We start from the raw sequence: 26611 nt of genomic DNA, 5'->3' as shown, positions 1-26611 counted from the left end.
AGAACTACATTCATAGGTTTATATCAGGTCCAGAGTAGATATTTTTCCTCTTGGCTTTTTAGATTGTAGAAGGTTTTATAAACATAGTACACCAGGAAGTTAACAGGGGGAAACAATCTGTCACTATTTTACTTTAGCTGTTTTCAAACTACGCTGCCGTGCAAACTGATGCACGGTCCCCCAGAAAGCTGACGCACTTCCAAGCGAAGGGGGTGCTGCGTGCGGTGAATGTGTGCCCAGACTCTAACGACAGAGCATCCCATCCCTTCGCTGATGCACAAGTGAGAATGATCCCAACAGCAGAGCATGTTCGCCCCGAGGCCCACTTTGTGAGAAGGAAAAGAAAATTAGGAAACTATGTAAAAGGGGCTGGGTGGCCCTGCAAACATGCAAATTAGGTGATAAGCATAAATAAATTACAGAGGAGCCCACGGAAAAGAGGGCAGGAGGAGGACCCTGGAGACGGCGACACCTTGACAGTTCGCCGGTTCTCAACTCCGTCCGGGAGTTTGGCCACCTTAGTAAAATGGGGAGAGGCAGTGGTGGACTCCTGGCAAGTACCCAGTTCTGTGATTTTGTGCATCAGGACACATCCCTTGTCCTGAGGGAATTTTACCAGCGACTTCAACCCTTGAGGGGCCGCCCGGTGCGAGTTCTCAGGTGGGCGCCTCGGGTCGTCTCTCACTCGTCCAACGAGGTCACCAGCCAGCTCTAACTAGTTACTTCTGATTCCCTGACTGCTTCTCGCAGCTCCCGCCCGCCTCCCTCCCTGACTGTCTCCAAAGCATGCTTGAAAACTTGGCCCAATTTCACCTTCTTGGGCGTGCCCCTCCCGACCGTCGGCCTGCCCTGCCGAGCTTGATGCGCGCCCCGTGGCTCCAGCATCCTCTGGTCGGTCACCGACTCCTCCGCCCCCACTGGACCTGTGCCCCTGGATGAGGCTGTACCCGGGCACAAAGTGGACACTTAGCAATGGTCTGTGAGGAAGGCAAGAAGCCAGACGACTAAGGCAGGCTTAGTTGTCCATTTCCCGAGCAAATACAAGATTAGAAGGAATTAAGAAAAAAGGAGGAGATAAAAGGAATGTCTCTGGAGGGAAGCAAGAAGTAATGCTTACAACTTGACAGCAAAGAACAAAAAAGATAAATATTTTTTAAAAACAGAGAACTAGAAGGGCTTGGAAATCTGGGCCCGTCTCATGGAGGGGAGGCCCATGCTGTAGACTGGGTGTTTGCTGCATAAAGCACAGCGGTGCTGATAACGGTGCTCATAACCTTGAGCACCGCGCTGAGAAACGTGAAGCTACACTGGGTTTCCATTCAGGTCTCCTCCCGGGACCAGCTGGATCTGAAGCCCTGGGGACAAGCCCCTGTGGTCTGCGGGGGAACAAGCCTCCCAAGGCATTTGGATGCGTGCTTGCGTGAGAACGACTTCAGTATTCACATTCCAAGAAGACCCCAGCGCGTTGCCTTGCTTGGAACACGGTACAATGGGCGCAGACTGGGTTCCAGAGACGACTGCACTGAAACGTCAGCGCCCGTCATGTCTCCCCCCTGATCTGGGCACGTTCCTTAATAGCTTTGAGCCCTTCTTCATCTGCAAAAGTAGAAGTTAAAATCCCCCGAAGGTTTGATGTGGGAAGAGAAATGAAGTTTCTAAGGCCACCCGCGTGCCATTTGGGGTGGCCAAGTGTTGTTAGAGTCTTCCACTTCATCCGGCCCTCAAACATAAATTGAGCACCTTCTCTGTAGAGGACTCCAATAAAAAAAGATGGGTAGGATTCTTAGAAGATCACAGCCTAGGGCAGAGACAGAGGAGGGAGCAGAGAGCAAGTGCATCTAAAGAATCACAAAAGAATGACCAGTGCCCCCCACGCTGGCCGTCGGCATCAAGGGCCATTCAGAAAGGTGTCCGTTGAAGCTGGCCCAAGGTCGGTGTTAAATGGATAAATATTTATCCAGAAAACTCAGTTAAATAGGCCATCTCAATACTCTCAGATAGCAGGTGCACTACACAGCCCGTATTTTTTATTTTTTTTTATTTTTTTATTGTTAACGTTAATCACCATACATTACATCATTAGTTTTAGATGTAGTGTTCCATGATTCATTGTTTGTGCATAACACCCAGTCACAGCCCGTATTTTTTAAACATCAGGAGCCAGCCTCCTTGACGGCTAAGGCTGAGCTGCCTCAGGTCCTGACAATTGCACCTTAAGTCCATCTGATAAGAGCAACCGCGATGGTTGGCAGGCTTTGTGCTTTTGTTACGGCTGTGCTTTGACATCAGGAGAGCCTCTGAAATCTGGGGCCGAGCGGTACCCTTCCAGGCAAGCCGATAATTGGCCAAACTCTCCACCTGTCCGCCAGCAATGCCACCCCGGCTCGGAGGGAGCTGCTGGCCGTTGGTGGTGCTGCCGGCCAAAGCCCAGACAGAGGCCTGCACCTGTTACTAAGTATAGATGCCTTCCAGGACTTCAGTTTTGTGTTTTTGAAGCACATCTCAGCCCATGAGACTCAGAGGCACGAATGGGACCATATAAGTAGGCTCATGGCCATGAAGTCGTGATGCCCTCTTGTAAGCCGTGGTTCTGAGGCTTCCTCCTCCTGGGCCCTGGCTTTGAAAGTGCCCCCCCCCCCGCCCCGTGCAGGTGCACAACTGGGCACGCCGAGCCAGCGCACGGTGCCATCTGCAGATCCCTGAACCTGCTCCTTGCTGTGCTCTGGACTCCACTCAGGGTCATTGGACATTTATTCAAGAAGCAGTGCTTTTAAAGAGTGACCTGCGATTTGAGTATGTATGTCTCGGGGACATTTTTAAAGCTTCCACGTTGACGGCATGACTGAAAATAGACTTTTTTGGTATCCCGTGATGATTATGTGGAGGAAACCAGACAGTACAAGTTTTATAGTAAAATACCAAAAATGGTCAAGGAGCAAAGTAAGGGGCAGGTCCTATTTCAGCTTGACTTGAATAGAATTCCTCAGACTGCACCCTAGGAGGCCAAATATAAGCTGTAAGGGAAGATTTATGCACAACGTGAAACCTCGGAGCAGGACTTAGTGATAGACAGGTCCACACAGCCTTCCCCCGCCGGCGGCCAGCCGGGGCTCCCGCGCCCCCACCCGCCAGGACGCACTGGCGGCCGCCGCCCCCCCGGGAGCCTGGGCTTTTCCTGGCATCCTGAGTGCAGGGCGTGTCTCGGGGCTCCAGACACTACTTGAAAAGGGAAGGTTTCTACTCCTGGCACCGTGGCCTTTCCTCTGCCCAAAACTCAGAGTTTATTTTTACTCGTTGAATGAGGAGGAGAAGGAGCCCTGTGCTCTGTCATGCTCCGCGCCCCTGCCACACTGGAGACCTCAGAGCAGGGAGAATGCTGTCGGAAGGAATGTGTTTATAGAAGGGGCAGACTTTATCCCTCAGAGAGCCATGCTTTCTGACTTTAAACATGGCATAAAGCTCGCATGTGGTGAGTCAGCAAAAAAACGTATCATTCCCCCGCACACACACGAGGGTTTGATTGGCCCGTCTGTTGTAGTCGTGCGAGGCACACACTCGGCTCCGGCTTCGGAGGTCTGGCCTCCGTGGCTGCCGGGACGGCCCGTGGGCTCCCCGTGGTCTGTCCTGCCTGCTGGTCCCTCCGCCCCGCCTGCCCCTGCCTCACCCTCCCAGGGGCTTGCTCACCCCGCCTGCAGCCGAGGGGACGGCCCCGTAACCAGGAGCCCTCTGCTGTCCCGCCTTCTCGTCTCCCCCTGTCCTGGAGCACCGGCCCCCGGCCCGCCGTCCCCAGGCCTGACGGCTCCGGCTCACGTTGGCACAGGCCGGACGCTGCCCCCGGGGCGGTCCCTGCGGGTCGGCATCTGCGGGGGGGCCTGGCCTGGTCCAGGAGAGAGGAGATGACACTGGCCAGCATGAGGGGCAGAGCCGACACCTGCTTGTCAAGGGGGTGGAGGAGCCGACCCGTCACCCCGTAACGCTCACGTTAGAAGACCTACCGCTGTTCCTAGAAAGCGGCGCGCCATTTGGGGGCATTGATGGTGTTTAGGACACGCGCCGTCATCAGCAGACGTCGTGCTGTATGGCAGCAGGCACACGCACCGTGCTCACACCGCCTGTGCAGAGCGTGGAGGGGGGCCCCCTGCACGACCCCGCTGCGGTCCCACGGCAGGGCGCCGGCCCAGAGCCGCCGCGGGGGCCGCCCCGCCTCACACCCCCGCACGTCCCGGGGAGCGCCCCGGCCCCAGCACAGGGCCCCTGCCCCGGGATGCTGCTGCGTCCCGCACCGTCACACCAGCCCACGGGGGCGAGGGCTGGCCGCCTGTGGGTTATACCGCCCGCCTTGTTGGTGCGGAAGATGCTTTCGACCCTAAACATTTCTAAACCAAAAAAATCCATGTTTAACAAGTACATCTAGTCAACTATACCATGTACTTGGTCAGACCAGCTCAATTTTATTAAGTGCCTATTTCACTTGGCACAGAGTAATTTGAAGAAAAATGTGTCAGCGTCACAGTCTCTTCCGTTTATTCACAAGTGTGTACTGAGCGTGTACTATTGTGAGGTGGACAGATGCCGGTGTTTGTGAGACACGACCACCCCACTCAAGATTTATAGAGTCTAGGGGCGCCTGGATGGCTCAGTCGTTAAGCGTCTGCCGTCGGCTCAGGTCATGATCCCGGGGTCCTGGGATCGAGCCCCGCATCGGGCTCCCTGCTCAGTGGGAAGCCTGCTTCTCCCTCTTACTCCCCCTGCTTGTGTTCCCTCTCTCGCTGTGTCTCTCTCTGTCAAATAAATAAATAAATAATAGAATCTTTAAAAAGAAAAATAAAAAAAAGATCTATAGAGTCTACTCAAACTTGGGGGATCCCAAGAAGACTCCCGTGGAAGGAGTGGCATCCCTGTCTCCACAGATTCCCAAAGGTTACATAATAACCTGGGACAAGAACCTTGAAATCTTTAACGTCCGAACCAGAGGGACTCCTGACACCTGCTAGCCGGAGGTTCCACGGGTAGGAGCCCAGCGACCACATGCTGCCCCCACCTCGTGCCACGGGTGACAGACAGAGCCTGGTCCAGACTCACATCCACAAATCAATGCCCCCACCAGATCCCATTTCAAAACTTTTGCGTTAGGATTTCCAGTTTTACACTTTGCAAGTCCACATACAAACTCAGCTGCTGTTATTCCATAAGGCAGTTGCAAACCATTCTTTAGGGATTGGAAAACCCATTCTCATGCCCTTTGACTTCACTGATGTTCATTCCGGATGACACATTCTCGGGATGCTTTCCCCAGAGGCATCCTATATGGCAGGGCTGGGTGTGGGGGCCTGAGAAAGCACAGCGCAGCCTGTCGTTAGACCTGAGTGAGTAATCCCCTCGCTGGAGGGCTGTGGTGCTCCAGTCCCATTCCCATGCTATCCTGGACGTTTGCAGCTACTGCCAAATCCGAGTTAAACTCTTACTTCTTATACTGAAATCTGCTCTCTAGACTGATAATCAGGTGCACGCTGCTTTATTTGTGTCTGATAGTATCTTTTCAAACTCTTTATTGAATTATTTGGGTCACAAGTGAATTATGAATTCACCAATATGAGCAAGAAAATGTGGGGTTAAGACTTCTTTCTGTGATACTTCCTCATTCACAAAAAAAAATGTATTCATTTTTAGTAGTGCTTTGGGATTGTTTTTGTTACTTTTATTTTGTTTTCTTATCATTTTGATGAGTCTCGTTGGAATCTCTGCTTCTAGAACACGGGCTTGGCTGCCCGAGCACTGTAACCCACTGCATGCATCACACTCCCACGTTATGAAAATAGTTGTAATGTCTGCAGGGCCTCGGGGAGCCCATCCGACCACTGAGCAGCAGCGTGACCTCGGGAGCAAAAGACCTAGAAGCATCCGTTTCAAGTTAGCTAAGTGGGGACAATCAGAAAACCTTACCAGGTAGAGGTCACCAGACCTGGTCATTCTTGAGGTGCCTTGCTGTTCTCAGTGCAAAATGTTTAATAATGCTAATGATCCATTGAGTTAGAAGATTTCCAGAGACCTAACGATGTGTCCTTGTCTGCATCGCTCAGAACGTGTTGGAAGGAAAAGCTGGCTCTACCACTCACTAGGTCAGTGGCCTTGAGGAAATCCCCCACCTCTGTCAACCCCATGCTTTTCTTCTGCAAAATGGAATAGTAATGTTGTTACAGGTATTAGAGGTAGATGACCTTGTCTACCGTATCTGGTGAGTAATGGCTGCCACCAGTCTTGTCATAATGCGTGGCCTCCGCCATCCCCATCGTGACCCGTTTGCCCTTCGTGGACTGTGTTTGTGGGCACAATGTGGTGGTTCTCTCTCTGTGGCAGTCTCATTTTGCTGTTCCTCAGTATTTTCCCTGAATTTCTCAGTGCTCCTTCTACCTCCTTATGTGGTGAGCATCCTTGTGTGCATTTCTTCCAGAAGCTTCTCTCTTCTGGACATGCCATTCCACTCCCTCCCAGGGTGAATTTGGAGGGGATGGAAACAAACATCTGAGTTTTCGATGGTAAATGACAGGAGGTGAAGAACCTCAGATTTGGGATTAGAGAACGAGGAAGGGGTTGAACTCCACACTGAAGGCCAGGATCAAACATTACAAGAAATTGAGGAAAAAGAATCAGCAAGAAGACGGGTCAGCTAGCATCTCAGTGAGGAAGGGGCACTGCAAGGAGCCAAATAGAAGATCCCAAAGAACTACCTGATTCATGCTCCCCGCCATGTTCCAAAGGCCCCGAGTAAGCAAAGAATGGCCCTTCAGATGAAGGATAACATGTCTGGGCCGGTACTCACCTCCCAGGTGCAGGGGAAGGTGGGTTCTGGTGGGGGACTAGGAATTCGGGGTCCGGTAGAACAGGGAGTTAGGATTAACTTGCAAGAACAGGAGCGGAGGGGCCCACAGGCAAAGTCCTGGGTCCGCAGGGCTGTTGGAGGGGTCCGTGCGTGCCTGCACCGCATCTGTAAGACGTGCTCGTGACGTTTCCCCGCAGACATGAACGGTGCGGCAGATGTCCCCCGCCCCGTGCAGAAGGAAGGGCAAGCTCACATTCCTGTTTTCTCCCAGGATGCCTGAGAATCCCTCGCCACAGCGTGTCCCCCCCTGACCCCCTGTCTCATTGTGGTTGGGGATCGTTACTGAGTATTTCCGGCCCTGGGCGCCATCTGGTCTTCTGTGCTGTCCCTCGTGCTCCCTCTTCCTCTGACTATAAGCAAAGTCCTGGACGCACAAGTGAAGGCACTGAGACGCTTCAGCACCAACAAAGTAAGACTAACGAGGGGTCGCGTGCGTCCACGGGTCCCGGAGGGGCTGTAACCACGGGGTCCGTACTGATCGTCGCCCCACCTGCACCCCGGGCAGAGAATGACAAGAGGAGAATCCCCTGGAGTAAGGGAAGGACGCTGGGGATCCCCGCCGCGGTGGCACCCGCCTGGGACGTGTGGGCTGCAGACGACCTCAGAACCCTCCAGCGGTGCAAGTTCATGAGAAACGGCGAATAAAGCTCATCTCCTGCGTTTCTCTTTTGGAACATAAAATGGAGCTTTCTCATTTCCCCAACGAGCTCATTTTAAAAGACCCTTCAAAGGAAAAGTAAAATTACAATATCACACTGCACCTTCCACGGGCTTAGCGTCTTCATGCTAAATGGCTCTCCCAGCCAAGCGTGATTTCCAAAACATAGAGTTTCTAAATGGCAATACTTGGATGTGGAAATTATGTTAGGATTATAATTTTATGACTGTAATACAGTATGACGCAAGCCTTATGTAAAAATGAAATGATACTTGTGTTGAAATGCATTTCAATTCTCTGGGAAATAAGGTTTTTAAGACTGGATTTTAATTACTCAGTTTCAGCTCTACTTGGTGCCATAATTCTAGACAATTTCAAGAGAATCTCATTATTAAAAGGTTTTAGAAAATAAACCTTCATTGCATGACTCAGATATAATGAGAGTCAAAATATCTTTTCCCAGAACATGCCTGCAGGACCCGGGGTGGGTGAAAAGACCTCCCTGCAGAACGCAGTGCTGGGCGAGTCCCACACACCCACATCAAGTGCATCCAGCGCCTCCTCCCCCCCTTCCTCCAGAACAGTTCAAGTAGGCATTGAAAGCACGAGGGAAGAATGTACTAGAACTGCGTGTGCTCCACGTTGGTTTGTCTTGTTAGCTCGGTTTCTTGCATAGCTCCAGGTAGGGACCTCAGCCCCCCTCGACGAGGTGGCACACAGTAGTATCTTATAATCCAGTGCTTACTCTGTACCAGGCACTGTTTCACGCTTTAAGTACATTCACTCCTCTGTTACGATAACCCCATGAGGCAGGTCACTCTTTTCCCCCTTCCAGACGAGGACGCTAAAGCCCAGAGAGGTCTGCCTGCCCAGCGTCTGCAGTTCTAACCCAGGCATTCCAACTCCAGAATCCATACCGCTCTCCTCTGCTGCCACTAAGTGAACCAGCTGTTAACCCTTTACCCACTGTCTCCTCCCACACCATCCCCAGCAGGATTAGGCACCACAGAGAAATGCAAATGCAATAAATAGGGTTCCTGCTCCTCAAAAAGTTAAATATACAATCACGACAGGACCCAGCAATTCCACTCCTACGTGAGTACCCAAAAGAATTGAAAACAGATGCTCAGCAGCTGTTGGTAAAACCGTGTTCCTAGCAGCACCCTTCCCAATCCCCAGAAGGGGGGAATCACGCAGGTGTCCGTCAGCGTGAACCGTAGACAGAATGTGGGGTGGCCACACAAGAGAAGAGTATTCCTCCCTGCAAAGGAGCGGCGTGGTGGCACGAGCCACGGCAAGGATGGGCCGCGAATACAGTAAGCTCGGCAGAAGCTGGTCATGAGGGACATGGAGCATGTGCTCGGACTTACGTGAGATGTCTAGAACAGGCACGTTCTCGAGCGAGAAAGCAAATTCCCGGTTACAGGGGCTGGAAGAGGGAAGAAATGGGAGGTGTTGTCCAACAGGAACTGTTTCAGTTCCAGACGATGATGGTGTTGGTACAACATTGTGAATGTGCTTAATGCCAACGAGCGGTATGCATGCCTGAAAGAGTTAAAAAGGTAAATTTTATAGATAAAATACATATTTTACTATGATTAAAAATAAAGCTAAAGAAAAACAAAGAGGAGTGCCTGGGGGGGCTCAGTCGTTGAAGCGTCCGACTCTTGATTTCAGCTCAGGTTGTGATCTCAGGGTTGTGAGATGGAGCTCCACGTTGGGCTCTGCGCTGAGCAGGGAGCCTGCTTGGGATTCCCTCTCTCCCTCTGCCCCTCCCCCTGCTCGTGTGTGTGTGTGTGTGTGTGTGTGTGCGCGCGCGTGCGCACGTGCGCTCTCTCTCTGTAAAATAAATCTTAAAAAAGAAAGAATGAAGGAAAGAAAGAGAGGGAAGGAGGGAGGGAAGGAGAGAGGGAGGGAGGGAGGGAAGGAAGGAAGGAGGGAAGGAAGGAAGGGAGGGAGGGAGGGAGGGAGGGAGGGAGGAAGGAAGGAAGGAAGGAAAAGAAAGAGGATTCCTTCCTGAGGAGCTTACAGTCCAGTTAAAGACAGAAAATGACCGTGGAAGGAATGGGTGGGAGCACAGTGGGCTGTGAATCTGAATAACGCGGACGGCAGAAGGGCAGACCCTAGAGAACTCCGTCCAGCACCAGTACGGCTGGCGCTTGGCCCTCGGGGAGCGGAGTCAGCCCGGCAGAGATGCGTCCTGAGCAAAGGGCCAGTGGCAGGAGGGAGACAGGCCGAGTCCGGATAGAGGACTTTGGGGCCATCGGGCGGGCTCCATGCAGGCCTGGAGCCCACCCCGATGTGGTGGGAGCGGTGTTCGAAGAAAGCGGGTGTCGTGGTGGGAAGGCTGACTACAGAGCATGAAATCGGGCAGAGAAGAGTCATCCAGCCAGCCAGGCAAGCTGGCCTGGGCAAGACGGGGCACAGGGCGCGGAGGGAAAGGGAGAGGAAGAAGGCTTGGTGGCGGGGAGGTGTTTGACATGGGGCCAGGGGTCGGAGAAACGAGGGACGTCACGGGTCACGGGGAAGCTGTGGTCTGGACGAGGAAGGTGGCGGCTGATGACCGGGTGCCTCGGGCGGGTTTGAACGCTGGGGCGAGAAGCAGGCGGAGAGGGGCCAGCTGCGCAATCGGGGCGGGGGCCTCCCTGGTTTCTGGATGCTTCGGAGGACTGGCCGTGCGCGGGGCGGCCCGGGGGCTTGCGGTGTGCTGGTAGCGGGGAGCGGCGGCTCGGTCGGAGCGCTGTGCCTGCCCAGCAGGGAGCGGGGGGCCGGGTGCCAGGCTGCAGCCGGCCTCTCCGAGCAGCGAAGGCGAGCCATGCGGTGCTTTGTGTCCAAGGCCACGTGGCCAGATGGGCTTTTTTAAGGCCCTGACAACCGGGGGCTGGTGGGCTGCTCAGTGCCGGACAGACGCTCACAGGCGCGTGCACACGGAAACGCACAAACGCCTTTGACTTCCCGGTCAGAAGTCCCGCCTGATGGTGCCACCGCATCCCGGACTGTGGCTGTTTGCAGATACTCGTCCCAGAGTCCTGCCCCACGTGACACAGCCCGGCCGGCAGCCGCGAACCCCTCCACACCTCGCTCACGCACGTTTGGCTTTCGATTCATAACTGATCCCAAAACAGGAGACGTCTCCTGATGTTGGAATCATCCACAGCTGGTGGCTGGAAGCGCGAGGGAAGGCTCCGTGGCCAGGGAGCCACTGGTGCTCCCCAGGCTCGCAAGTAACCAGTGGGGACGTGTCTCCTCGGGGGCGTGGGGGCTCGGGTCCGTGAGCACGAGGACAGTGGGGGCGAGTGAGCGTCCCCTTCAGAAGCCCCCAGCTGCCCAGCGACGGTCCAGCCACTAGCTTTCCTGTCCGTGCCGGGACAGCTCACTCTTTCTTCTGTTGAGCACTTTCTGCGAAGTAATGGCAAACTCCATTGTTGCCTGCAAGAGAGGGGTTCACAGAGAATTGTTTCCCTCATCGTGGAGAGATGCTCTCTGTGAGAGGCCCTGGGGATGCGTGCGTCCTGGGGAGAGCGGCAGGGGCAGGTGCCCATGTCAGCAGGTAACCTGTCTTTTCTGCCTTCTCTCCCCTCACCCTCTCTCTCTGCTTCTCTCCCCCCCACTGTCTCTCTCCCTCTCCCTCTCTGCTTCTCTCCCCCCTTGCTATCTCTCTCCCTCTCCCTCTCTCTCTGCTTCTCTCTCTCCCCCCTCTCACCCTCTCCCTCTCTCTCTCTTTCCCTCTCCCCCCACCCCCCCATCTCCCTCTCTCTCTCTTTCTCTCCTCCTCCCTCTCCCCATCACCAGCCCTCACTTTGCAAAGTTACATGACAATGTGACACATTCCGCCTGTAATGCTTATTCACCTTTTTCATTTTATTTTACTTTATTTTATTTTATTTTATTTTATTATGTTAGTCACCATACAATACATCATTAGTTTTTGATGTAGTGTTCCATGATTCGTTGTTTTCGTATAACACCCAGTGCTCCTTGCAGTGCGTGCCCTCCTTAATACCCATCACCATGCTAACCCATCCCCCCATTCCCCTCCCCTCTAGAACCCTGTTTGTTTCTCAGAGTCCATAGTCTTTCATGGTTCATATCTCCCTCCAATTCCCCCCCCTTTCATTTTTCCCTTCCTTCTCCTAATGTCCTCCATGTTATTCCTTATGTTCCACAAATAAGTGAAACCATATGATAATTGACTTTCTCTGCTTGACTTATTTCACTTAGCATAATATCCTCCAGTCCCATCCATGTTGATGTAAAAGTTGGGTATTCATCCTTTCTGATGGCTGAGTAATATTCCATTGTATATATGACCACATCTTCTTTATCCATTCATCTGTTGAAGGGCATCTCGGCTCTTTCCACAGTTTGGCTATTGCGGACATTGCTGCTATGAACATTGGGGTGCATGTGGCCCTTCTTTTCACTACATCTGTGTCTTTGGGGTAAATACCCAGTAGTGCAATTGCTGGGTCATAGGGTAACTCTGTTTTTAATTTTTTGAGGAATCTCCACACTGTTTTCCAAAGTGGCTGTACCAACTTGCATTCCCATCAACAGTGTAAGAGGGTTCCCCTTTCTCCACACCCTCTCCAACATTTGTTGTTTCTTGCCTTGTCAATTTTTGCCATTCTAACTGGTGTAAGGTGGTATCTCAATGTGGTTTTGATTTGAATTTCCCTGATGGCTAATGATGATGACCATTTTTTCATGTGTCTGTTAGCCATTTGTATGTCTTTTTTGGAGACGTCTCTGTTCATGTCTTCTGACCAATTTTTGACTTATTTGTTTTTTGGGTGTTAAGTTTGAGAAGTTCTTTATAGATCTTGGATACCAGCCCTTAGTCTGTAGTGTCATTTGCAAATATCTTTTCCCATCCCGTGGGTTGCCTCTTTGTTTTGTTGACTGTTTCCTTTGCTGTGCAGAAGCTTTTTATCTTGATGAAGTCCCAAAAGTTCATTTTTGCTTTTGTTTCACTAGCCTTTGGAGATGTATCTTGAAAGAAGTTGCTGTGGCTGATGTCAAAGAGGTTATTGCCTATGTCCTCCTCTAGGATTTTGATGGATTCTTGTCTCACATTGAGGTCTTTCATCAATTTTGAGTTTATCTTCGTGTGTGGTGTTAGAGAATGGTCGAGTTTCACTAAAAGGATCATCCACCACGACCAAGTGAGATTTATCCCTGGGATGCAAGTGTGGTTCAACATTCACAAATCAATCAATGTGATTAGAACACATTAATAAAAGGAGAGAGAAGAACCATATGGTCCTCTCAATTGATGCAGAAAAAGCATTTGACAAAATACAGCATATTTTCCTGATTAAAACTCTTCAGAGTATAGGGATAGAGGAAAAATTCCTCAAGTTCATAAAATCCATCTATGAAAAACCCACAGTGAATACCATCCTCAATGCGGAAAAGATGAGAGCCTTTCCCTTAAGATCAGGAACACGTCAAGGATGCCCACTCTCACCAGTATTGTTCAACATAGTACTAGAAGTCCTAGCAACAGCAATCAGACAACAAAAAGAAACGAAATACTCAAATTGGCAAAGAAGAGATATCATGTATCTCTCTTTTCGCAGATACATGATACTTTATGTGGAAAACCCAAAAGACTCAACCCCCAAATTACTAGAACTCACACCGCAATTCAGTCATGTGGCAGGATACAAAATCAATGCACAGAAATCAGTTGCTTTCTTATACACTAACAACGCAACTGTAGAAAGAAAAATTAGAGAAATGATTCCATTTACGATAGCACCAAAAACCATAAGATACCTTGGAATAAACCTAACCAAAGAGGTAAAGGAACTATACTCTAGGAACTACAGAACACTCATGAAAGAAATTGAAGAAGACACAAAAAGATGGAAAAATATTCCATGCTCATGGATCAGAAGAATAAACATTGCTAAAACGTCTATGCTACCCAGAGCAATCTATACCTTCAATGCCATCTGAGATCAAAATTCCAATGACATTTTTCAAAGTGCTGGAACAAATAATCCTAAAATTTGTATGGAATCAGAAAAGACCCCGAATCGCCAAGGAGATGTTGAAAAAGAAAAACAAAGCTGGGGGCATCACGTTGCCCGATTTCAAGCTATATCACAAAGCTGTGATCACCAAGACAGCATGGTACTGGCACAAAAACAGACATACAGACCAATGGAACAGAATAGAGAACCCAGATATGGACCCTCAACTCTATGGTCAAATAATCTTCGACAAAGCAGGAAAAAATATGCAATGGAAAAAAGACAGTCTCTTCAATAAATGGTGCTGGGAAAATTGGACAGCCACATGCAAAAGAACGAAACTCGACCATTCTCTAACACCATATTCACCTTTTTACATGTGGTCATTATATCAACTACATATGAAACTCAGTCTATAATTAAAATTTTTTCCCAACAAAATGTTTCACTACTGATGCTTTAGATCCAAGTCTTTAATTGCACTTGAGGGACATAGAATAAAGTAGATAATAAGTAAGAACCCCCCAAAAAGTAAAAGGCCTGAAGGAAAATGAGACTAAAATAAATGGGATGTACTCTTTTCTCTCTTCTATTATTTTTAAATCTTTAGATTTACAGAAAATTTGTTCAGAAGGTACAGAGACTTCCCCCATCCTCCCCCACCTTCCACCCCCAACTGCCCACTAGTGCTAACATCTTTCATTCGGACGGTACATTTATTACAACTGATGAACCAATATGGACCCGCCATTATTTTTTTTTATGGGAATCTGTCTTTGGGGATTTGTGCCATTAAATAATGCAGATTGAAAGGGATTTTTAACAGCCAGCCCGGTGCTTGTGAAAATGCACGCAAGTCTCTCTCACTCTGTAAGTGGAGGGTGGTGCGCCCCCACAGTAGCTTTCTATAAGGAATTACCCTTGACTTCAGTGGGTGAGCTCTGTACTTGGACAGGCTCCCAGAACGATGGGATTTAGCCAGCAACAATTTCTAGAAAATAGAATCATTTTATTTTCTCTGGAACATGCCTTCATGACTCCGGTTTACATTAGCAAACCATCAAACACACTCACCTTTTTCCTTTTTATGACTAGTGCTCTCCAAAAGATAAAGACCGAACAGCTTGTAATTAAACTCCATAACCATCTAAAACTAAGCCATTCAAGTTTTGAATAGAAATGACAAGGCTGACCTTTTATCCTGTAAGGAAGGAAGGAATTAAACATGGTTTCTAACCCCAATGATAAAATAAAATCAACTTTGATATTTGAATAGCCACGGCTTCTTTATTCCAAACAGCAAACATTTGTCTTCCATCGTATGTTTAAATCATTGAACATGCCAAACCGTGTGCACAGAGAAGTTTTAGGAAAAGGGTCTGGTGAGGATGCGGATGTTCTGTGGTTTCATTTCGTGTTTCAGCGGGAGCCTTGAATTCCTCAAGTCCTGAGCCTGCTCTCCCTTCTGAGAGCCCGGGTTCCTCGGACATGACTAATGCGGGACTATTCACAGCCTTACCATCCTTGGTCATAATGTTGCTCGGGGCCGGAGCGGGGCTGCCAAGACCACAGTGTAGCCCTGTTAATATTACATGACAGTCGGAGATTTTTTTGGAAAACCTCCTCTGGTCCTCTGTTTATACAGCCCATTGATATTTGTCTGAAGATAATTTTACAGTCCGTTTACTTACAAATGCGTCAGAAGAGTCGTGGGCTACTCCTTACAGAGCCTCTGCCAGATATAACTAATGGGGAAGCAGACTGTGTAGGCCCGAAACCTAAGAACCTGTCAGCGTCCCAAACCACTACTCAGTCGCCCTGGCCTGTGCCCATTGTCCGAACATTCCAGTCATCAACATTTATGGGCTGGATTGGGGGGAAGCACATCAGAGGAGAACTTTACAAAGCGAATTTCTCACTTCTCATTTCCACTTCGTGATGGATGCATATGTTTATAGTCGTAGCCCGGTGAACTGTTTGTCATTGTCGGTCACCACAGAACCAGGCTGGCGGTGGCATGTTTCACCGCCTTGGAAAAGCAGACATTTTGGGGGTAAATCAGAGCTGGAAATACTGTCTCTGAACGGGACTGCCACATGCAAAGCGACGCTGTGGAAGGCATGATGCGTCACGTGGCCCAAGACCCGACGTCATTATACCAACTCCCAGTCCTTCCTGGACACAGAGGAGACACTCAGCTCTGTCCTCAGGGGCCAAGGACACTCAGGATGAGGCTGGCACCCCGTGTTCTCATATTCTTAAGTTTATTTGTTCTTCTGAGCCCCATGAAAAGATTCTCTAAGGCCACATTTTGACAGCCCTCCTGTTTGAAAAGATGGGCTGATATTTGCTGACAGCAGCTAGGTGGGACCTGAGAAAGAAGCTGTCCGCCCTGGGAAAACCCCAAGCAAACACGGACCCCCCCGGGAGCCCACCTCCCCAGGCCATACGTATTCTGAGGGCTTTGATGTTATTTTTAGAGAAGCACAAAAATCTGAGTCTAAAATCGGCTGGCTTTCTCTGTGCCTGCTTCCCTTTCCTTCTCTCGTCCCTTCTCCATCCTGGCTGTTTCCGGGACTGTTTTGATAACGCCGATTTAGGGCGAAAAAGACAAAGTGTGAAGTGTATTTACTTAAGCGCAACTAAAAATAATAAAATGCATCTCTGTTACGAGGAGACTTCAAGCAGCCTATTGAGTTAACAGCAGCAAATGTAAGTCAGCAAAAGATGAGACACACAATTTAGGGCCATCGCTGGCCTTAGAAATGGAGTTAGGAAGAGCACAGTCCCCTTGGGATCATCCCGCCTGCACCAGCCCAGATGCAGGTCAGAGTGGGAAACCAGCCAGCCAGCTGGGGGACCACCAACCAAATCCATTTAGATTGATTTGTAAAAACCACTTCATTTGGACCAAATCCATTTAAGAGGGTTTTTTGTTTTTTTTTTTCCCCTTCCTTGACTGTCTCACCGTATTTGTCTTGGCTTGCTTAGGCCATTTTGTCAAAAGAGATCAACTGCAAATCCCTGCCAGTTTTTAGTTGAAAGAACCTTCTTCGTTGGCAGGAAAATCAAGAGAACACATACATTGTAAAGCAGCCTCTCTACACTGGTATTCCGGTAGCTCTTGCGAAGGACATAGGTTGTAGACATAGGTGGAAGGACAGAGAAGTAGGAGAGAGAAGCCGTGAATCGCATGAATCGCACACTCCATGCCGGCCGCTCAGCTCACGGAGTCCTCACAGAAACACTCACTTTATACACGGTGAGCCTGGCCTGAAACCCCTTTCCCGGAGTCGGCCCGGGGGAAAATGTGTTCTTCCCATTCACCCTCAAGCCTGGGAGGCTGGAAACCTAGCTGAGAAGCTCACGCCCGTGGAACAGCCGGGAGAACCTGCCCGATGTTTTAGGTCAGTGACAGATTGATGCTGGCATTTGGGGCAAACCTGGGCTGTCCCGCCCAGCATGGCTGGGAATGAAGGAAATAATCCAGCTTCGCCCATCATGGGTGTCGAAGTGACTCTGTGAGTTTGGTTGGCTCCCAGACCCAAAGTCTTGCATATCTGACCCATTTTACTCATTTTCTGTCCCACAAATTGACAAATAACAAGTGTCGGTTTCAGCTTAGGTCTTGTGAAACCTTTCGTTCTCCAGATGCCTGTCATTCCCCCGGCGATGCAATCTACTTTTGTGAAATGTATGATAATATTGGGACTTTTGGAAGATGGTTTAAATTGGGAGGGATTTGTCATGAAAATGTTTTAAAATGTAAATTCCCACACAACCATCCGAATTTGTTTTAATCTAATTATATTTGCAATCCGCGGTCTTCCTGGCAGGAATACGAGAGGCCACCTGCTCTCTTCAGAGGGAAAAACACCGCTTCCAGGCTGAGGCAGGCGGATCCCAGTGAGGCTTGCTTCGGTCACGGCTTCCGTAGCCTGATAATTGCACAAACTCCTCCTGTAAGATGCTTGATTAAAATTCTTGATGACTTTGGTCATCGCCACAAGGCTAAGAGAATCTAATGTTCTTGAATTTGCTCCATATTCATAATATACCCAATAACCGTGTGTAGTAACCAAGCTCTCCCACACACACAGCCAGCTGCGTTTCTAACCTTCAGTAGGGTCTGCGAGCCGGCTGGCCCTGCAGCCTCATTAACCAGCCTGCCAGGGTGGTGGCTGCCATTTTAATTCATCCATGTGGTGCATGTGCGTTGTACAACCTGATCTTTTATAGACACTTGGGAGACCAAGTCACATGAGCAACCAAAGTGGGAAATTCCCAAGCGGACGAGAGATTGAAATAAGATGTTAGATGTTTTCTGGACGTTAATTTGCTCTGTGGCTTTTGAAGGTTTGGTCAAAAGGAAACTTCCATCCCTTTGCTGCCCATATCCTACAAAATGGAACTGGGAGAAGAGGTGTGGAGCAGTTTTTCTAGCCCAACGTCGATTACAAACCAAGGACAGTAAGAGAAGTATCATTTCATAGGTGTTCAAGCATACGTTCAAAATTATAACTAGAGAGCAGAAAATCCCAGTGTTTTAGATATTCTCCACTAACTTGATTTCTGGGTCCTTGAATGTGATCCTCATTTATCAGTGTTTATATCACAAACACACACACACACACACACACACACACACACAACAGTATAATTATCATTATGACCTATTCGATCATCTTACAAAGGAGGAAAATATGGTCACCTCTGAATGTGCACAATACTACTTATGATCGATTAGATTAAAGAAAAAGTCCTCATTCTGCTTCAATAAATCAGAGAAAAGGGCTCTTCAAAAAATGAAATGTTTCAGATGATTGACCTGGATCTCTGCCTCCTGTAGGGATTCTCACGTTCATGAGCACACACTCTGAGTCGCTCCCTGAAGCCTGATGAGTTCCACACTTTGGCCAGCATTCCGCTTTGTAAGTTTTAGCAGAGAACTACTTAAGAGGAAAAACAGTCTCACAAATAAACTTATATTTTAAGAAGAAAAAAAAAAGATGTAGCTCTTGGGGCTTCCAATGCCCCTTAACAAAAAACATCTGCTGGACTTCCTGAATTTTTCTAAGACCTTGAGAACACACCCACACATTTCCAACTTCTGTCCCGACCATGGGGTGGGTTTAGCAACGCTCAGTTTTGTAACCAAGGGTTTCATCCACAGTTGTTTGGTTTTGCTTTTTATTGTAAATGTGGATCCATTTGTTTATTCCATCAATGCAGTCCTGATGACCTCGTTAGTCTGGGAGGAGGGAGAAGCAGAGAGCAAGTTTACAGGTAAAAGCATCATCAGGACTCAAACTGAGGCTGTACTTGATGGGGGTTTGGTCGTGTTTTGTGCTGGTTTGGGCTTTGCTCAAAGGAGCCAGATCAACTCATTTTAGTATGATCCATGTCCTTTACAATGGAAAACAGAGTAAACTAAAGTAACGTGAAATACACGGCATAAGCCATTTCGTGAAGGTGTGAACTCAAGGGTACCTAATTGGATGTGTGGAGAAGAGACAGTGGGGTTTCATTGGCATGTTTGCCCACCCATGGGCGCTGAAAGAAACAAAACTTATTTCTAAAAGAGCTTCTTCACAGTCCACATTTTGTTTTAGGAAAACATTCAGCTCTGTTACTTTCTAAGCAGCTCTGTTTCTGAGCAGCCCAGACTTTGACTTCTCATCTCGCTGACCTAAAGTTCATAGCCACTCACACCTTGAGGGTCTCTTGGCCTGAAAGCCCTTAAACTGTGTCTCTGTGAATCAGTTATTGTTCAAAGCAAAAAAGGATAAGGTAGCAAAACGTCTACTAAGGATGTATTTTGATTTCTCTTACTTAATCTAATTACCTTTTTAAGGTGAACTTTCTGGGTCAGTGGCACTCTTCGGGTCTGACACGTATTTGAAAGTTCTGCTCTTCCTGGAAAATGGAAGACTCATGAAACTCAATCTGTTATAATCGTTCACGTATTCAACAAGCCCGCGTGCAAGACTGTGGTGTGGGGAGGAGATGCAGATTTGCAGAGGCACGGCGCCCCCCCACCCACAGGCGCACCTGGCGGGAGAGACGGCGGGACGCTCTCCTAGCCCAGAAGTGAGGTGCCCCCCGGCACACCCTGGTGGGGGTGACGCCCAGGGTGACGTCACACAGACAGGCCCTGGATGGGCTCAGCCATGGAAGAGAGCAGGGGCCAGAGGTGGAGGTCTGAGGGGCAGTTCCTTTTAAGGAGCAGAGAAAGAAGGGGGACCGGTCTGCGGTGTCACGTGCCTCGGGAGGAAGGATGGAGTCAAGACCATTTTTAAAGCAAGGGGTTGAGAAGAGAAAGGGGGAGGAGGGTGGAGCTGGTGGGAGGTGTGGACTGGAGGAATTATACAAGCCCTGTAAAATCCAAACGTGGCAGATCATTTCAGAGATCAGGCCAGTGGGTTGTGTTTGGAAGATGGACTTTGCTCAGAGGGCCAGCAGGGCATCCATGCACAGGTGCCCCGGAGGTGCTCGGGAGGGTGGGACAGGTGATGGAGACTCTTGAGGACCAGGCATTGGGGATGCCGGGGTCTCATATGTGTGTGTTGGGAGATGCGTGCTCGGCAGTGCCAGGTGGGATTCCCGGCCCCCTGCACAGCCCAGCCTGTGTGCCGCAGCCCCAGTGCGTGCACCTGCCCTCTTTGTTCAGACGCCGCAACGGCGGCTCTAGAATTTCACAAGTTTCAGTTGAGTCATTTTAGACCATTTGCAATCACCTCACTTTTCCCCCTTGGTTTTTAGTTTCTGGGGATTCTTTTTAAGAATTTATTTATTTATTTATTTATTTGAGAGAGGAAGAGAGCATGAGAGGGGAAAGCAGATTCCCCGCTGAGCAGGGAACCTGATGCGGGACTCGATCCCAGAACTCCAGGATCATGACCCGAGACGCTTAACCGACTGAGCCACCCAGGTGCCCCTCTGGAGATTTTTAAGAGGGGAGAGAGAGACAGATGTCTCTGCCCATCAGCCAGGGGCCTTTGGCTTCCACGCCCATCAGTGTGTCCCGGAGAACCCAGGAGCAAGCAGGGGTTGGCTCCATGCCTTTTTGTGGTCGTGGACATGAGCTTGGAAGGCTGAGCTGAAAAGCCGCTAAAGATATGGAGGTCCATTCATACTTGGAGACCATTTTCCAGTGAGTCGCTATCAGAGGGAAGAGCCATGCCATGCTCTGCCTCCTGAAATCCTTCCTGGCATGTCAGATGGGGGCTTCCGAGAACGTGCTTTGCTTGACAGACAGGAATATTTGACTCAAAGTTATCACTGCTGAACTGAGCAGCTCGTAACCCCAGGACAGCATTGCCCGTGACTCCCAGATGGAGAGCAGATAGCGCGTTCGTCACCAGCAGCGTGTCTGAAATCAGGGAGCGGGGGGAGGGGCCTCAGCCATGCGGGCCTGGGGCTTCTCTGTCCGCGCAGAAGTGGGGAGAAGCCATGGGTTCACCAGCACTCGTCGGGTGCAGGACACCGCCCAGCAGGAAAGGCTCGTCGAGGACAGCCGTGCCGTCGGTCTTCAGCAAGTTACACTGGAACCAGGAACGTGCCAGTAAACGAGTCGAGGTGGTCTGCGTGCAATCCCACGGTTGCATGACCTGCTCTAACAGGAAACCAGGCCCATCTCGGGGCGCGTTCCAGGCAGGGTTAAATTACGGGGGGCAAGTGCATAAGGTATTACAGTCTAGTTACAAACTTAGAAGGGCATGGTGGTTCTTTAATTTATTAATAAGCCAAGCTGATTTCCCTCTTGCACTGCTAGAGGTTGACTTCTCATCGTGCTTATCTCTTGTTTTCTCTTGCATGTTCTTCTCCTTTCTGTGTCTATACTTTTCTCCCCTTGGCAGGACTTCTAGCTCCATTTAGGATCAGAGCACCCATGAGGTCAGCGGACTGCTTGACTAATAAGTCCTGCTCGCTGAAAGGTGCAGGAGGGCTGGAGCCTTGGGCTGCCAGGGCGGGGTAGGGGATGGCCCTGGAGGCCAGAGCGCCACGCTCCCGTGCTCATCGTGGGTGGACGGGGAGTGGTGGCGTCCAGATGGATGGGTTGCTGTGAACTGAGTGAGGGACAGAGAAGGAGAACGGGTGCTCGCTGTTCTTGGGTTCTTGCTCAAGGGAGCAGGGCTGGAGGAAACAAGGTAGCAAGTTCACTTTTGGGTCTAGAGTGTGTGCGGGTCTGTAGGCAGAGGGGCAGCTGTGGGATGGGGGCTGGCTCCTCCCAGGCATCCTGATGCAGGGAGAGTGGACCAGCATCCCCAGCTGGAGCGAAAGGAAAGAGGGGTCACGGCAGAGCCCAGTCCTTTACAGGACGGGGACCAGGAAAGGGGACACACAAAGGTTGGGGGTGCAGAGAGACCCCGGCAAGAGCTGACGTCCACAACAGGCGCTCCAAGGATCTGGAAGGCCACAGAAGGCCTGCAGCAGCCTTCACACCACTGCATCCCGTCCCGTGGTGGGGCAGAAAGCAGCTCGCACGGGTTCGAGGTGTGAGTGGGAGACCAGAAGTCACTGTGGAACGTGTCCGGGTTCCGTCTGAATTCAGGAAAGCTGCTCACAATCGTGACACTTCCCAGAGTGACGAAGCACACTCCGAGGGGTGAGGGCAGGGCAGCTGGGCGCCTCCCCCGAGGCGTCTCCTGAGTCCCGCCCGAGGGACCCCGCGGGGCTGCACGCAGCGGTGGCCCAGCCAGCTGCCGTCTCGGTCCGGGCCACCGTTGGCGCACGGCCATGCGGGTGCAGAGAGAAGCCCCAGCCCCTCCCCCGGTGCCGCCCCCCGGGCTGCTCACACACACGGAGCACGGCCAACCCAGAGGCCACGATGATGGCGGACAACGAGACAGACACGGGGGGACAGCTCCTAAGACGGAGAGCCAGGCTTTCTGGGGGCATCTCATGAAGATGCTGGACTCCAGCTGAGCGGTGGATGAGCTACAACGTGGGTATTCTGACCCCGAAGACAGCAGGGACTTACTGTGTTGATCACACTTCCTCTAGGACCATGTATCGTGTGTCCCCATAATCGCTCCCTGTGTATTGAGTGAGGCGTGGGCATCCTCACGTGTCACCTGGGATGACCTGGGGTCACACCAGGAGCGAGTGTGTGCCTTGGAGATGGAGCTCTCCTGCGTTGTTGCCTTCCATCTTGTGGATGAAAATTGCTTTTTTTTTTTGAACAAATGCCTTTGAGAGGAACGAATGTTCTGGAGGCTGTTCTGCCCCATGTCATGAGAACAGTGCAACAGCTGAGTCACTTCTCTGGAATGGATGTTAATGTCATTTGGTTTCCTCCCGCCCAGGACCCCGGGTTTCATGTCTGCACAAATGAGCCATCCATTATCTTTCCACCAGACTGAAAAAAGATCAATTTCTCGTGGTTTGTTGTTCTTTTTTTAATTGCGGATGTGTGTTCAGTGTCCGTCCCAATCACTCCAGGCCGGGGAGTCTTCGGAGGGAAGTCCAGGATGTCCAGATAGCCATCTGCAGTGTCAGGCAGGACTGAGCGCCAGCCCTTTGTTCGCGGGATTTACCCCTGACGGCGGGCTCAGACGTCCAGCTCACACACGCACCCTGCGCCCGGTGACAGTGCGTCACGTGGCTCTGACTGGCCAGGAGCTCCAGAAACGGGGGCACTAGGGGTTACTACTGATAACATCTTGGCAAAAACACTTTGTGGAACAATTTCCAGAATATCAGATACTTTTAAAGATGTGAATAAGGAAGGCTGAATTTTGAGCTGCTTTCCTGTCTGCCAGGGAAGCTTCCCCAGCACCAAACTCAAGGGCAGCGTGGAGTGTGCAGGATTAACGGACGAGAACACGCCAGGCCGCTCCCCACCAACTAGCCGTGTGACCTGGTCCGGACCACTCGGGGCCCAGAGTAGGCGACGTCTTTCTCTAGGAGCTGTCCCCAAGCTTGTCATTCCATGTGTCCACGGGTAAAGATGTGTCTAGGTGCCTCAAGGTGCTTCTGACATCCTGAGGGGTCTTCCAGCTCCCACACGTGTAACCCGGCCGCTGATAGACCATCCCGTGCTTGGACAGCCCCGTGGGCTTAGGGAACGTGGAAACCCCCTCACCCCCGATGCGTAGACTTCTGCCTCTGGTGCTGACATCTGGGCCCCCCCTTTCCGGAAGCCTCCGGTCATGAGTCCCCGCCCGCTTCTCCTTCAGCACCTCTTCCATCTTCGAGGGGTCCCTTTCTCTCACGCTTGCTCTCAGAAACAGCTACCAGCCTCTCTTGTAATATCCCAGCAACATCCGAGCAGAAGTCACTTTCACACCTTTGTACTTGCTTTGCAACCAAGCGGCCACCCGCTCTGCCGCGGGCTCCTCCTCCCCCCAGCGGAGCCCCGCCACCATCAGGGACGGCGGTGGCAGTGCGGGGCCTGCTGTCCTGGCTCGGGTTCCGTGAGGTCACCCAGTCTTCGTGGCCACGACGGCCTTCTCCCCGAGAAGCAGGGCCTGGCTTGATTTTCCAGCAACTTCCCTGTATCTGAAAACTTACTCTCCAAGATCCCGCTGAGCCTCTGCCCGGGCGATGCCCAACAATTCAGTCTTCTTACCAAGAAAAGCCTCCTCATCCGTTGAGAAGTCCGCTGGCTTGGGGGTGTGCGTGGACGCTGGAGAGAGCGCGGCCACGGGGCCCGTCTAGCTGCCCCCCTCCAGGTGTCCTGATGTTTCCGCCCGTCCCCCTGCAGCCCCCCAGCCCCCCTTGCATACCTTTTGACTGGAGTTGCTAAAAAGTAACAGAAGTGACTCGTTTGAGTTTCACCTTCTCTTTCTGCCCTGGTCGCTTTCTAGCAGGAGGGGGAGTAATGAGCCGTGAAATGGCGGCCACCGAGCAGCAGTGTTGGGTTTCAGCAGAAAAGCAGATCTTAGGTCATCACCCAGGGCTGTGGCGGGCTCTGTTCTGTTGGGTCGGCGTGAAGCCCGGGCATACGTCGGCTTCTTTCCGTCCACTGGTCCGTTGCTTTTGGCCTGACTGTAGCCTCGTGGCGGTCAGTGGACGAGACGTGTTCAGGCTCCAAAGTCATACCCGCTCCTCGAGTGGAGGTCGTAGGCACAGCGGCAGGCCCTCCGGAAGGGCTCTGAGAAGCCGGGCACCAGCCCCCCTCCGGGCCGTGGCTCACCCACAAAATGGAGGTGAGAACAGCACCTGCCTCACAGAGGTGTTGTGGGCATTAAACCCCTTTGCTGTTGGAGGGTCTCCACACCTCGCGTACGTAAATGCTCTCTGCTCCGGGACGGTAGGTTGCTCTCCTGGCTCGGGCCCACACGGGGAGCCATCTCTTGGAACTCTGCCCTGGGTCTGCGTCTGTCGGGTCCTCCGATATCTGTATCTACTTAGAACCCCTTCCTCTGGGCAAGTCAAAAGGGAAGGGAATTATGAAATAATTCATTACTGTTAGCTCAACCACCCTGTGAAAAGAACGGAATTGGATACGCTCTTTAGACACCACTGGAATCCTGCAGTGAAAATTTTCATCAGAATTTTCCCCATGGGAGGTTCGCGCTCCATGACAAAGGAGGGACCTGCGCTCTGTTCCGGGGAGGGGGGTCACGGTAACCCAAAACAGTCACAAAATCTTGGACGCAGCAAATCTGAAGTCGGAAGTGGGGCGGGGTCTTGCTCCCAAAGAGCGCGGCTGACTGCCACCCAGTGCTGGCCACGGGAACTGCAAGGCGTTGCCCACCTGCCTTCCTCGGCCCCGGGAACAGAACAAACGGCCTAGAAGGCCGCAAGAAGGTGTCTTCTGTTGACGGAAAGTTAAATTTTTATTCTAAAACAGAAGCGTTCAGGAAGTGTTGAAAATGTTCCTCTTACAGCTTTTTACAGACCCGTGTTGGCAAACTCAGCCCTTTCCTCCGTAACCTTTACTCCTCCTGAGTCACAGTATTTGTGCTAAATGGTTTGAGCGTGTTCCGTGCATCACCCACAGTTGTCCTCAGACGGCTTGGTTCAAATATTACCAGAACTAAATCCCTGGAGGAGGGAGTCCTGGCATTCCAGAACCCTGGCCTTGTGTCCTAGCTCTTGACTTCAGCAGATGGTTTTTCTTTATCCAATCCCACAGTTCTGATAAGGCTGGCGCCCCTTCCCACAAGTCTGGGGGGTCTCCTTTCGGCACGCACTCCCCCCGACAGAGCCAGATCACCTAGCGGGACCCACCCTCGGCAACGCCACGGGGCCGGTGCAGAGCGAGGCCAGGATCTAAGGCTGGAGGTGCCCCGCATGGCACACTGGGGGACAGAACCAGAGGGTGAGAGCCCTCCACCATGTTACCCCCTGGCGCTGTGTTTCAGAAGTGCCCCAGAAATCATGAACTCGTTGTGATGGTCACCAAAGGGACTGAACGTAGAACGCCTCTTCCCAGCGCCCGTGGGTAAAGGGCGTTGGCGCTGGAAATGTCCGTCATGCCACTTGGCAGGGAGCGTGTCCGTCGTGGCTCCTCACGCAGGAGCCCTGTCCGTGTGACTCAGGTGACCAGTCAGAGGAAGCCTCAGCCTTCAGGGCTTACAGGCCTCCGGGCTAGGACAGTGCCCACAGCAGTGACCCGCACCCACTGCGTTTCCACAGCTCGCCCCGCACTTCAATGCCTAACTGCATCCACGTAGTTGCTTCTCTTAAAGCCTCTAATCACTCACCTCGGGGTGGCTTCGCGAGGTCTCAGAAGGGGAGACAGACAACCCGAGGGAACAGTGTGGCCCCTGCTGTGGTTTTCTCAATCATGGAATAAGGTCTCTGACCTTCAGGAGTTTGCTTCTTTAACCCCTGGAAGTACAAGTATTATAAAGGCTGAAAATATGGAAAATTCTATCCTGAGGCATTTCGCGGGGCTCCAGTTCCCGTCCACTTTGAGGAGGCTCACGCGGGCCTCTGTGCAAGGGGCTGAGGGGGCCATCCTTGGGTTCTGAAGCGAGAGGAGGCCTTAGAAGGCTGTGCCCTCAGTTGACAAACACCAGTACGGCCTCAGAGGGTCAGTAGTGGGGGTCCCCCGGCCACGGCCATCAGAAGGACGTGCTGAAGTGCTCCCGGGCGGAGGGTCCGCAGAGCTGCCGCTAAGACCTTTCACCTCCCTGG

At 51.3% G+C, this 26611-nt stretch overlaps 1 protein-coding gene and 2 long non-coding RNA genes across 4 annotated transcripts in view; 2 read left to right on the top strand and 1 right to left on the bottom strand.

Moving 5' to 3' along the window:
- Positions 1-26611, top strand: part of COL4A2 (collagen type IV alpha 2 chain) — a 169083-nt gene that overhangs the window by 70965 nt on the left and 71507 nt on the right. The window lies entirely within an intron of this gene.
- LOC144381551 (uncharacterized) lies at positions 16013-17528 on the top strand. Its single transcript, XR_013446835.1, has 2 exons — positions 16013-16926; positions 17356-17528. It is a non-coding gene; the product is annotated as an uncharacterized LOC144381551 (long non-coding RNA).
- Positions 18486-26349, bottom strand: LOC118534950 (uncharacterized). The gene is made up of 3 exons (XR_004916975.2): positions 26176-26349; positions 19365-19435; positions 18486-18770 (listed from the first exon to the last, which is right to left on the bottom strand). It is a non-coding gene; the product is annotated as an uncharacterized LOC118534950 (long non-coding RNA).

Source organism: Halichoerus grypus, chromosome 4, assembly GCF_964656455.1.
Source record: "Halichoerus grypus chromosome 4, mHalGry1.hap1.1, whole genome shotgun sequence".
NCBI lineage: Eukaryota > Metazoa > Chordata > Mammalia > Carnivora > Phocidae > Halichoerus > Halichoerus grypus.
The sequence above is the reverse complement of the archived record's forward strand: the minus strand, read 5'-3'. Positions and strand labels throughout refer to the sequence as shown.